Source organism: Panthera tigris, chromosome X (assembly GCF_018350195.1).
Source record: "Panthera tigris isolate Pti1 chromosome X, P.tigris_Pti1_mat1.1, whole genome shotgun sequence".
Lineage (NCBI taxonomy): Eukaryota > Metazoa > Chordata > Mammalia > Carnivora > Felidae > Panthera > Panthera tigris.
In genome coordinates this window covers 96,970,792-96,983,263 of record NC_056677.1, presented here as the reverse complement: position 1 = coordinate 96,983,263, position 12,472 = coordinate 96,970,792, and the positions used below count along the sequence as shown (strand labels likewise).

The window sequence follows — 12,472 nt, the reverse complement described above, 5'->3', positions numbered from 1 at the left end:
TAGGTCGCCCTTCTGTGAGCTCTTGAGTGGACCCCTCCCTTGCCGGGTTGGGCATCACTGGCCTCAGAGAAGGAGCAACTCCGTGAAAGGGAGTCTGTCCGGAGTGAATGGGTCGGAAGTCAGTGGCTCCACGTACGAGACTGCTGGGGCTGCCGTAACCGAGGGCCACAGAGCCGGTGGCTCAAACAGGGGACATTTATTTCCTCACAGGTCTGGAGGCTAGGAATCCAGATCAAGGTGCGCACAGGATTGGTGTCCCCTGAGGTCCCTCCCCTTGGCTTGCAGACAGCTGCACTTTTGCTGCCTCTTCACAGGGTCTGTGTGTGCCTGCTCCCACCTTCAAATGTCCTCTTCTTCTAAGGACCCCAGTCAGATTGGACTAGGACCCACTCTGACAGCTTCATCCTGACTCAGCCACCTGTCTTACGGGCCCATCTCCACCTACAGTTACGTCCTGGGGTACCGGAGGCCAGGGCTCCCGCACGTGTGCTCTGGAGGGGACACAATTCAGCCCGTAACACCCTCGTTCCCCTTATTCTGGAACAGCACGGCTCCTTTCCCCACTTGGGACTTTTCGGGGGCCAGGGTGCTGGGGGCATGCGTTGCACGAGTGGACGGCCCACGCACAAAGCAGTTGCTGTTGCTTTTTCGTGACTGGTGATGGCTGGAAGTGAGTGAACAGTGGGGTGCCCTTCAAGCTACTGTTGGGTTCCTCTTTGGCACTCAAGGTACTTCACCTGCTCCTTTCTGCTTTTTTTTTTTTAAGTTTCTTTATTTATTTTGAGAGAGAGAGAGGGAGAGAACATGGGCAAAGTGGGATCATGACCTGAGCCGAAATCAAGAGTCGGATGCTTAACCGGCTGAGAGCCACCCAGGCCCCCGCCCCCCCCCCCCCACTCCTGCCCTTTCTGTTCTCTTCTTTCCAACCTTAGTATTTAGAATTCCTCAAAGTATAGAATCCAGATTTGGAGGCGAAGCACCTTCCGTCTCAGGGTTGTGGCCTGTCTCTTGTGGACGGGATAGAGTAGGATGGGGTGATAGAGGTGGGGAGAAGGCAGGCTGGTCACCTTGCAGACCCAGGGCTGAGGCCAGCAGTAGCTTATGGGCTAACTGCACACTCTTCCTTTGGCCCCCCAGTACCACGACATCTGCCCCTGGCCTCTCAGCAGATTCTTTTTCCGAATTTGAAGGGTTTCATCACCAAGTCAGGTGATCTGCAGCCGGCCCTGGCGGCGTCAGAAAAGACAAAGACTAGACCTCAGAGCTCTACAAGATTGCTGAAAAGAAACGGAGTGTGTGGGGGGTGGCCGGATGGCTTGGTCGGTTGAGCCCCCAAGTCTTGGTTTTGGTCTCGCGGTTCGTGGGATCGAGCCCCGCATCTGGCTGCACGCTGACAGCGTGGAGCCTGCTTGGGATTCTCTCTCTCCCCCTCTCCCTGCCCCTCTCTCCCTGTCTCAAATAGATAGATAAACATTAAAAAAAAAAAAAAAAGAAATGGATTGCGTACCAGGTGCCTGGGTTGGGTCCTGAGAACAAAAAGAGGGTCTTTCCATGCAGACCTGGGAGGAGAGTGGCTAAGCTGGCTCCAGTCGGTTATTGAACATCCCTTACCTCTGGCTGCATGTTTTGGGGTGTCGGGGGCCACTTCCAATGGCAAAGATTCAGGCTCTGGTGGCTCTAAGGGGGGCCGCATTTTATTTTCCAATTGCAAAAGCATAAACTTCAGAAAAGTTGATGGTTAGGAACTAAAACTTTCGGTTGAACCAATAATAGCTACCTTTGGTTGCTTTGCTCCTCTCTGTCAGGAATTTTCCATCCATTATCTCACTTAAGCCTCTCCAGCAGCCCTGTTGAAATAGACATTGTTCTCCCATCGAAGTAGCTGAGGGCTTACAGACACTTCACGCTCGAGCTCTTTGGCTCATCAGAAGCCAAAGCCCGGATGCGGGACGCTTATGAAAGACCCCTCCCCAGCCTAAGCTGAGACCCCGAGGGCGGCATCTTTCATGGAAATACTCAACGAGAGGGTGATAGCAAGATATTTTTAGGCAAAGAAAAACTAAGAGAGATTGCCACCGGCAGACTGCCCTAATGGAGATTCTAAAGGATGTACTTCAGGGGGAAAATTATCTTAGAAGAAGGAAACGCAGGACGGAATGGAGAGCAGGGAAAGTACGTGGGCAATATGAGTGAACACGGATGGAAGAAGGACTCACACAAACGTCCATTCTGTTTTTTAAAAAAGAAACTTGCAAGGACCTTACGATAAGAAAAGACGTCAGAAGCAGCGTAAATGGAGTTCAAGTTTTCTAAGGGCCTTGTATCACATCGGAAGCGACTTAGGTACTTACATCTAGACTTTTATCAAAGGTAATTATGTATGTAGGCAATAATAGGATGTAATTATTAAAATAACAGCAACAGGATGTAAATCTTCAAGCTAGCGGAGATGGAAAAGAACCGAAAAATTTTTTAAAATTCCTTTTAAGTCAATTCTTTTTAAATCAAGAAAGAAGAGGCAAAAGAAACTCAGGGGGAACCAATGCAAGCACAAAATAAAATGGTAGCTTGAAACCCCAATATATCAATGATTTTATTAAATGTTTATGAGCTAAGGGGCGCCTGGGTGGCTCAGTCGGTTAAGCGTCTGACTGCGGCTCAGGTCACGATCTCGCGGTCCTCGAGTTCGAGCCCCGCGTCGGGCTCTGTGCTGACCGCTCGGAGCCTGGAGCCTGTTTCAGATTCTGCGTCTCCCTCTCTCTCTGACCCTCCCCCGTTCATGCTCTGTCTCTCTCTGTCTCAAAAAGAAGCAAACGTTAAAAAATTTTTTTTTTAATAAATAAATGTTTATGAGCTAAACGCTCCAGTATTATCAAGTAGGATGAATAAGTACGTCTGTATGCTGTTTGAGAGAGACAAATTCAAAATATAAGGATACAGATAGGTTGACCATAAAAAGATGGGGAGAGCTAAGTCACCCGAATAATGACATAAGCGATAGAACACTTGTATAGAGATATTCAAACAAAATACACTTAAAAAGCGAACAGCATGATTCGAGATGTAGAAGGACATTTCCTAATGATAAAAGACTCAATTCACCAGGAATGATTATGCATTTATAACAAAACCTCAAAATATATAAAGGAGAAGTTAACTTACTAAAAGGAGAAATAGACAAATACAATAATGCGAGTGGGAGGTCTCCCCCACCCCGTACTTCATCCAAGAGACATAAAAAGGGTCTCCAAGGATATAGAATTTTTGAACAACGTAATCAATAACTTGAGCTTACAGCCATTGTATAGAACACTGCAACCAACAACCACAGAATACACATGCACAAGGTTGATGAAACGTGACCATGTCCCAAGCCGGAAAGCAAGCCACATTTCAAAAAGTTGGAATCTGATCATAATGCAAAGAAGTTACAAATCAATAATTACAAAAGACAACGGAAAAAGCTGGGTATTAGAAAAGCAATAGTGGAGTCACAGAACATTTGTAGTTGAACAACAGTGAAAAGACATTGAAACTGCTTCGGATGCAGCCAAAGTAGTGCTTAGAAGGAAAAAGTGTCTTTTAGCAATGATGAAAGGCCAAAAGCTAATGAGTTAAGTATCCACTTGCAGATATTAAAAAGCAAACAAGAGGGGCACTGGGGTGGCTCAGTCGGTTGAGCGTCCGACTTCAGCTCCGGTCACGATCTTGCAGTTTGCGGGTTCGAGCCCCGCGCCGCCAGGCTCGCTGCTGTCAGCGCAGAGCCCTCTTTGGATCCTCTGCCTCCCTCTCTCTGCCCGTCCCCCGCTTACACTCTCTCTCAAAAATAAATAAGGAGAGGGGCGCCTGGGTGGCGCAGTCGGTTAAGCGTCCGACTTCAGCCAGGTCACGATCTCGCGGTCCGTGAGTTCGAGCCCCGCGTCGGGCTCTGGGCTGATGGCTCGGAGCCTGGAGCCTGTTTCCGATTCTGTGTCTCCCTCTCTCTCTGCCCCTCCCCCGTTCATGCTCTGTCTCTCTCTGTCCCAAAAATAAATAAAAAACGTTGAAAAAAAAATTAAAATAAATAAATAAATAAATAAATAAATAAGGAGAAGGTCGCTGGAACCTCCAACGTGTAGCCAGATAGAAACACAGGTAACAGCCTGGGCTTGAGACTGGCATCTGAGGTGGGGGTGGGGGACTGTCCCGCAAGGCTAAGCCCTTTAACTATGGCGTCTGATGCCACCTCCGGGTAGACAGTGTCAGAATTAAGTTGAATTCTCTGACACCTTGGTGGTATCTGAGAATTGTTTGGTGTTCACTGGGGGATCAGCCCCCACCCCAAGTTAGAATTGGGTCTAGCAACCCTAAGAGATGGGGGTTCTAGCCAGGGAAATTAGGGCAGAAAAAAGCAATTAGCAACATCCACATTGGGAACAAGTAACATGATCTCTATTTGTGGATGATATGCTTTTGTATATAGAAAAGCCTACAGAAGCCACTGGAAAACCAGTGGAATAGATTAATTCAGCGTGGTTGTAAGACACAAGATCGATATACAAAACTCAGTTGTATTTCTATACGCTAGCAATGAACAATCCAAATATGAAATGAAGAAATCCATTTATAGTAACTTCAAAAAAGAACATATTTATGAATAAATTTTAAAAGTGTGAGACTCCCACCATGAAAACCACGCATTATCACTGAAAGAAATGAAAGATCTAAATAAATGGAAAGATACGTTATTTTCACAAATCGGAAGACTTCATGTTGCTAAGATAGCGACCTACAGATTGATCTACAAATTCACCGTGATCCGTATCATAATCTTGGTTGGCTTCTTGGTAGAAATTGACAAGCTGGTGGTAAAAGTCACGTGGAAATGCAGGGGACCCAGGATAGCCAAACAATCTTGAAAAAGAAGAGCTTGAAGATTAACCCTTCGCAGTTTCAAAACTTATGAAAAGCTACAGAATCAAGACTGTGTGGTACTTGCATGAGAAGAGATATACAGATCAGAATAGAATAGAAGTGAGAGTCCAAAAATAAGTCCTGCCATGTACAGTCAATTTTCGACACAAGGGTGCCAGACCGTTCCTTCAGGGGGGGGAGAACAGTCTGTGCAACAAATGACACGGGGACAGTTGTGTGTCCAAATACAAAATAATGAAGTTGGACCCCCATGTAATGTACGTACCATGTACAAAAATTAGTACAAACTATGGGGCGCCTGGTTGGCTCGGTCAGAAGAGCACGAGACTCTCTATCTCGGGGATGCGACTTAGAGCCCCACATTGGATGTAGAGATTACTGAGATAAATCAAACTTAAAAAAAATAATACGAGGGGCACCCGGGTGGCCCAGTCAGTTAAGGGAGCATCTGACTTCGGCTCAGGTCATGATCTCACGGTTCGGGAGTTCAAGCCCCACATCGGGCTCTCTGTTGTCAGTGCAGAGCCGGCTTCTGATCCTCTGTCTCCCCCTCTCTCGCTCTTTCCCTGCTCATACTCTGTCTCTCAAAAATAAATAAACGTTTTGAGACACACAAAAAATAAGCAAAACATTAATACAAAGTAGATAATGGAAAAAAACCAAAAATGAAATACAAGAGCTAAAATTTAAAAGCTCTTAGAAGAAATCATAGTTGAAATAAATATTTGTGACCTTGACTTAGGCAGAAACTTCTAAGACATGAAAGCACAGGCAAGAAGAGAAAGCATGGATAAGTAGACTTTGGTACGTCAAAGGACACTACCGGGAAAGGGGAAAGACAATCCGCAGAGCGAGAGACAATACATGCAAACTGTATATCTGATAAGGGACTTATATCTAGAATAAATAAAATGCCTTTATAATTCAATAACAAAAAGGCAAAGAATCCAATTAGAAATGGGCAAAGGATCTGAACAGACATTTCTCTAGGGAAGGTACAGAAATGGCCAATAAGCACATGAAAAGATGCTCAACATCATTGGCCATCAGGAAATGCCAATGGAAACCATAATGAGAGACCACCCTATACCTACCAAGATGTCTATAATAAAGAAGACAGACAATGACAGATGTTGGCAAGGATATGGGGTGGAGTGCTCAAATATCGCTGGTGGGAATGTAAAATGATACAGTCACTTTGGAAACCAGTCAGGAATTTCCTCAACAGGTTGAATACAGAATTACCATACCGTGCAATAATCGCACACCTCAGTGAATACCCAAGAGAAACGGAAACATATATCCACATCGAAACTTGTACCCAAATGTCCATAGCACCATTAGAAGCAATAGCCAAAAAGCGGAAACAACCCAAATGCCCATTAATGGATGGATGGATAAAAGGAATAAAGTACTGATCCACGGATGAACCTTGGAAACATCATATGAAGTAAGAGAAGCCAGTCACCCAAGGCCACATATCGTGCGGTTCCATTCACAGGAGTTATTCAGAATAGCCAAGTCCAAGGAGACAGAAAGTAGACTAATGGTTTCCAGGGGCTGGGGAGGGGAGGGAGGAGAGGAAAGGGGGTGACTGCTAACGGGTACAGGGTTTCATTTCGGGCTGATGGAAATGTCGGAAAATCGATTGTGACAATGATTGTACAGCTCTGAAAATATTTTAAAAGCCACTGAATTGTCTACCTTAAAAGGATGAATTGTATGGGTGTGCGGCGTATCACAATAAAGTTGTCTTTGTTTCATTTTTTCATTGTCATTTATTTGTCTTTATTATTTAGTTACTTTTTTTTTTTTTTTTTCAACTAGGCTCCACGCCCAACATGGGGCTTGAACTCACGGCACTGAGGTCAGGAGCTGCACGTTCTGACTGAGCCAGCCAGGCGCCCCCTACATTTTTATTTCTTTTCTTGTCTTTTTTTTTTTTTTACATTGCTTTAACATCTGTGTTTTTAAAAATCATAAGTGGCTTACATTTGCTTTTATTATTGAAGGTATAGGTGACGCACAAGACTCTATGGGTTTCAGGTGCACAACATAGTGATTCGATAATTCTACACGGTACTCAGTGCTCACCACTAGGGCGGTCCCCGTCTGTCACCATCCAGATGTTATTACAATACTGTTGGCCGTCTTCCCTGTGCCGTGCTCTTCAACTCCATGACTTGTTTATTTTATAACCGGAAGTTGGTAGCTCTGAGCCCCCTTCGCCTATTTTGCCCATCCCCCCACCCCTCCCCGCCCGCAGCCCGCAGCCACCAGTTTGTTCTCGGTGTTTAAGAGCCCATTTGGTTGTTTGCCTGTTTTTGTTTTTTAGATTCCACAGAGAGGTGAAACCGTACGGCATTTGCCTTCCTCGGACTTCTTTCACTTTGCACAGCGCCCTCTAGGTCCATCCGTGTTGTCACAAATGGCACGACCTCATTGTTTTTCAACTTTTTTTTTTTTTTATTTTTTTATTTTTGGGACAGAGAGAGACAGAGCATGAACGGGGGAGGGGCAGAGAGAGAGGGAGACACAGAATCGGAAACAGGCTCCAGGCTCCGAGCCATCAGCCCAGAGCCCGACGCGGGGCTCGAACTCACGGACCGCGAGATCGTGACCTGGCTGAAGTCGGACGCTTAACCGACTGCGCCACCCAGGCGCCCCACGACCTCATTGTTTTTAATGGCTGAGTGGTATTCCATCGTGCGTGGAGAAAACGGAGCCCTCGCGCGCTGTGGATGGGAAGGCAAATGGGAGTAACCACCGGGGAAGACGGTATGAAGGCTCCTCTGCCAATTAGAAATAGAGCTACCACATGATCCAGCAATTCCACCTCTGGGTATTTAGCCACAGACAATGAAAACGCTAATCTGAAAAAGAGAGTTGCACCCCTGTGTTCAATGCAGCACCATTTACAATAACCAAGATAGGAAAGCAACCCAAGTGTGCGTCCACAGATGAATAAAGAATATGTAGTGTGTGTGCATACACCTATATGTATATATTTATATAATGTGTGTGTGTGTATATATAATGCGTATATAAAGTATATATATATATATATAATGGAATATTAATCAGCCATTAATAAGCTGGGTTTTTTTTCAAAGCTGGGGTTTTTTTAATTCTTTTTTTTAATGTTTATTTTTGAGAGAGAGAGAGAGAGAGAGAGGCATGGGGGAGGGGCAGAGAGAGAGAGAGAGAGGGAGAGAGAGGATCCGAAGCAGCCTCCGTGCTGACAGCAGAGAGCCCAATGTGGGGCCAAAGTCAGATGTAAGAAGTCGGTTTTTAAAAAAGAAGGTTGGGGCGCCTGGGTGGCTCGGTCGGTTGGGCGTCCGACTTCAGCTCAGGTCATGATCTCACGGTCCGTGAGTTCGAGCCCCGCGTCGGGCTCTGTGCTGACAGCCCGGAGCCTGTTTCAGATTCTGTGTCTCCCTCTCTCTCTGACGCTCCCCCATTCATGCTCTGTCTCTCTCTGTCTCAAAAATAAATAAGCGTTAAAAAAAATTAAAAAAGAAGATTTATGGCAGGGCTCTGGGCGGCTCAGTCGGTTGAGCGTCTGACTTCGGCTCCTGTCTTGATCTCACGGCTCATGAGTGAGTTCGAGCCCCACATCGGGCTCACTGCCATCAACACAGAGCCCGCTTCGGATCTTCTGTACCCGCCCCCCTCTCTGCCCCTTCCCTGCTTGTGCTCTCTCTCTCTCTCTCAAAAATTAATAAATCTTTAAAAAAAAAATGTATGGCCCAGATCCATTCACACAAAGCTCAAACACAGGGGAGACTGTCAAAAGTATTTCTGGTATTTCAGAAAGCAAGGAGAGCTTACCAGAAAAGTCAGGGTGGTGGTTACCCCTGGGGAAAGAGAGCAGTTTTGAATGAAAAGAGGCCTGCAGAGGGCTTCTGTGGTGCCCCTCAGGCTCCGCCGGACCAGTTAGCTTCCATTTGGGCGTCTGTCACTGAGTTCTCAGTTTCTTAATCCTCCTGTGCCTCAGTTTTCACACCTGTAAACAGAGTGTATCATTGCATCCGGCTCCGATGTTACTGTGAAGGTTAAGGGCAGTGATCCTTGTAAAGTCTGAGTCTCTGTTGCATGCCTGTTTTTGTTCTGTTTTCCATGTGTTGTCGCTCCATGAAATGATCAAAATTGCATTTTAAAACCTCCTGTTTAAGACCTCAAGGCGTGTTAGTCTTGCTCAGACTGGTTCTGCCTCCTCCGCCCAAAAGAGGTGGAGGGGAATAAATATTTATTGACCGTTCCAAAGTCCCAGGCATCGGGTCAAGGGCTTCGCATCCGCTTTACACACTCCCTTAATCTTCCACCCTAGCCCGTGGGCCGCTATGTTTAATACAGACGGGCACTCAGAGAGGTTAAGAAAGGAGCCTAAGGTAACACAGCTTAGGTGAGGTCACGTTTTGAAAACAGGTCCATCTAACTCCAAAGCCTAGCTATCTAAGCTATAAGGCACATCCTATTACAGAAACTGCCTTGGTTCCTGTTGGGACCTCTGTTCTCGGGACTCTTCTAGGCACAACCCAAACCCAAGCTCAACTGTGTGTGTGGCAAAGGTCCTGGGATCAATGCGGGCGAGAGCAGAGGCAGGGGTGCCGCTGGGGCTCTGGGACCTGGGACAGTCCCCGGCTTTGTGATGAGCGGGCTAAAGACGCCTACCATTGACCGGTTCCAACCTGCACCAAGGGACCGAGGCTATCCCAGTTCTTTCATAGTTACATCACCGGGACACAGCAGCTGTCATTCAAATCCAGGTAATCTCTTTTCAACGCGCTGTGACATTTAAGGGAACAGATGGAACAACTTGTCAAATGCTTGTCCGAGGCTGTTCACCTGGGCTCACAAATCCTTCCCCTCGGCCAACAGATTTTTCATAAAGGAGTGCTAATCTCTCTGGCTTACTGCCCTCTGCATCCCTATGACCTTAGATGCTGGGGCCATTGGCTAGGCTCAGAACCTGCTTGTGGGCTCCCTCCTACTACCATCTCTATTCTTCCTTTACAATTCTATCCCAGGCAGAAAGAATAGAACTTCTTGTTGATTACCCCTGGTCTCCCCCAAGTGCCCCCAAGTTCCATGAGAGCCGGTGGAAGGGACTATCTCTTCTGCTGTATCCACAGTGCCCCGCTCTCGGCCTGGCCCAAAGCAGATGCTCAATCAATCTTTGTCGAAGGATGAATGAATGAACGAACGAACCAACGGACGAACAAGTGAGTGAAAGAGAAAAGTAGCATCAGATAAATGTGATCATTGTTCTCAAAGCCTTTCAAGAGCTCTCCTATGGAAGAGGGAAGATTTTTTTAATTAACTTTTTGTTTTGAAGTAATTTCAGCATTACGGAATAGTTGCCAGACTACTACGTAGAATCCTCCCACGCCGTCTATCCAGATTCCACCAGTTTTGAATATTTTGGGACTCTCTCACTACTTACACACTAATGTTCTTTTTTTCGGAACCACTTGCAGAACTGTTGCATATATCATTCCACTCTTCTTCTTCGCACTTCAGTGGGTAATTTCCAAGGACAAGGACATTCTCAGAGATAGCCCACAGCACAGTGATCAAATTCAGGAATTTTAACAGTGATACACTATTGCACTGTAGCGTCCTGTTCCATTGTTGCCAATTGTGTGGGAAACTTTCTCTGTTCGCTTCCGTTCCCGCGGTGCAGAAGGATTAACAAGTAGATAGATCCGCGAGGAGTATGATTTTTGACTCTAGAATGGAAAGATTGATCTAAAAAGTGAGAATTGGCTATCAGTGAATGAAATGACATACCCCCAATAATAGAGAACCCCCTGCTGCTGGGGGTATTTAGGCAGAGACTAGATTACCTGTCAGGAATGAGGGAAGACGAGATCCCCTAGGAAGAGGGGCTGCAGAATAGCTGCGTGTGTCCCTCCGCAAACCAGGTAACTTACATGAAACATACTTGGCTTTTTTTTTTTTTTTTTTCACTTACCACTTCAGGGTTGGCTTTTTGAGTGGCTGGAGTAGCTGGTTTTTTTCCATGGCAGGGTGTCAAAGCAACCTCAGTGTTCCATCCACCTGAAAGTTCTATGAACAGGTCAGCCCCGAAATAATAACACTAACGTGTATTTTGTGCTTACTCTGAGTCAGGCACTGGTTTAGAGTGCTTTGCAAGTGTGAACTCCATTATGTCTCCAAAAAACCCAAGGATGTAGCTGCTATCATTATCCCTATTTTACTGATGAGGAATCTGAAGTTCGAGTAGGTTTTGACATCTTACTCTGGTTCAGATCTAATGTTCTGATCTGAATATTTAAGACATTATGTTCCAGTTCAAGTGAGTGTACGTGGAGATTTTTAAAATTGGCTCAATTCTTAGAACCTAGTACTTTAAGACTTCAAGAATATTAGTATTTCTTTATCTACTTGTATGTATTCCTTTCCAAAAAGGGGAGGCTAATTTGGAATTTGGTGGGGGGGGGTCTCTATTTCTGTTTCCCAACTTTCTGATTGTTGTTTTTTTAAAGTTTATTTGTTTGTTTTGAGAGAGAGAGAGCAAGAAAGAGAGAGAGAGAGAGAGAGAGAGAGCACAAGCAGGGGAGGGGCAGAGAGAGACGAGAAAGAGAATCCCAAGCAGGCTCTGAGTTATCAGCACAGAGACTGATGCGGGGCTCAAACCCACAAATCGTGAGATCATGACCTGAGCCGAAATCAGGAGTTGGACACTTAACCACTGAGCCACCCAGGCACCCCTGACTATTGCTATTGTAATTTTTATTTTTATTTCAGACACATACTTGTCACTTTAATTGACATGCCGACTCCAGATTCCAGACTGTCCCAGGGACTGTCTGTATAAAGCTGTTGAATCTCCCTACTGCGCTAGCATTCCAGAAGACACAGGAGCCAGAATGATGGCTCCTTCTTTCCTAAGCCTTGTGGAGTTCATATTTTTCAGAATATTTACCTCCTGGCTAATTCCCACTAATCCTTCAAATTTCAGCTTAAATATCGCATCCTTGGAAAAGCTTTTGCTACCTACCCTTCAAGACTTGGTCAGATTCCCCTGCTACCCGCTCCCACCGCATCATCAACCTTTCCCTCAGAGCAGTGATCACATTTCATACGATTGTTTTCTGTTTTTACAGTTAGACTGTCATACAATCGTTTTGACGGGCCGCATCTGTGTTTCTCCCTAACGTAGCCTCAGTGTTTAGCACGCCGTGGCCACTCGATAAATGTTTCTCGAAGGAATGAATGAAAAGACGAAGACCCGGTTCCACTCCGGAAAAGGAGGTTGGCAAAAGAAAACATCAATGAGTAAGCGGTGCCCCTGGAGGCAAAAAGGAAGCTGTTCTAGTATCCAGAGTCAAAGCCAACCAGTGACTCAGTCAAAACAAGGGATTTGGTGGGCCCAGCAGGGAGTTGTGGTCCAAGCCAGAACCTTGGTCGGTAGCTATAGGACAGCAGCAGCAGCAGGAAAGATCTCAATTCAGCGCTAGGATGCCATAGCTGACCAGAAGTAGTCTGCTGTCAAGGGTTAAACCCTTCTGGAAAGACAGGGTACTAGAAA

At 45.9% G+C, this 12,472-nt stretch overlaps 1 long non-coding RNA gene across 2 annotated transcripts; it reads right to left on the bottom strand.

Moving 5' to 3' along the window:
• Positions 1 to 6,862: 6,862 nt before the first annotated feature.
• Positions 6,863 to 11,457, bottom strand: LOC122235457. 2 transcript variants are annotated; one of them, XR_006213539.1, is made up of 5 exons: positions 10,892 to 11,457; positions 10,361 to 10,665; positions 8,746 to 8,920; positions 7,587 to 7,649; positions 6,863 to 7,352 (listed from the first exon to the last, which is right to left on the bottom strand). It is a non-coding gene; the product is annotated as an uncharacterized LOC122235457 (long non-coding RNA). The 2 variants fall into 2 exon arrangements; XR_006213540.1 differs by having other exon boundaries at positions 10,361 to 10,646.
• Positions 11,458 to 12,472: the final 1,015 nt, after the last annotated feature.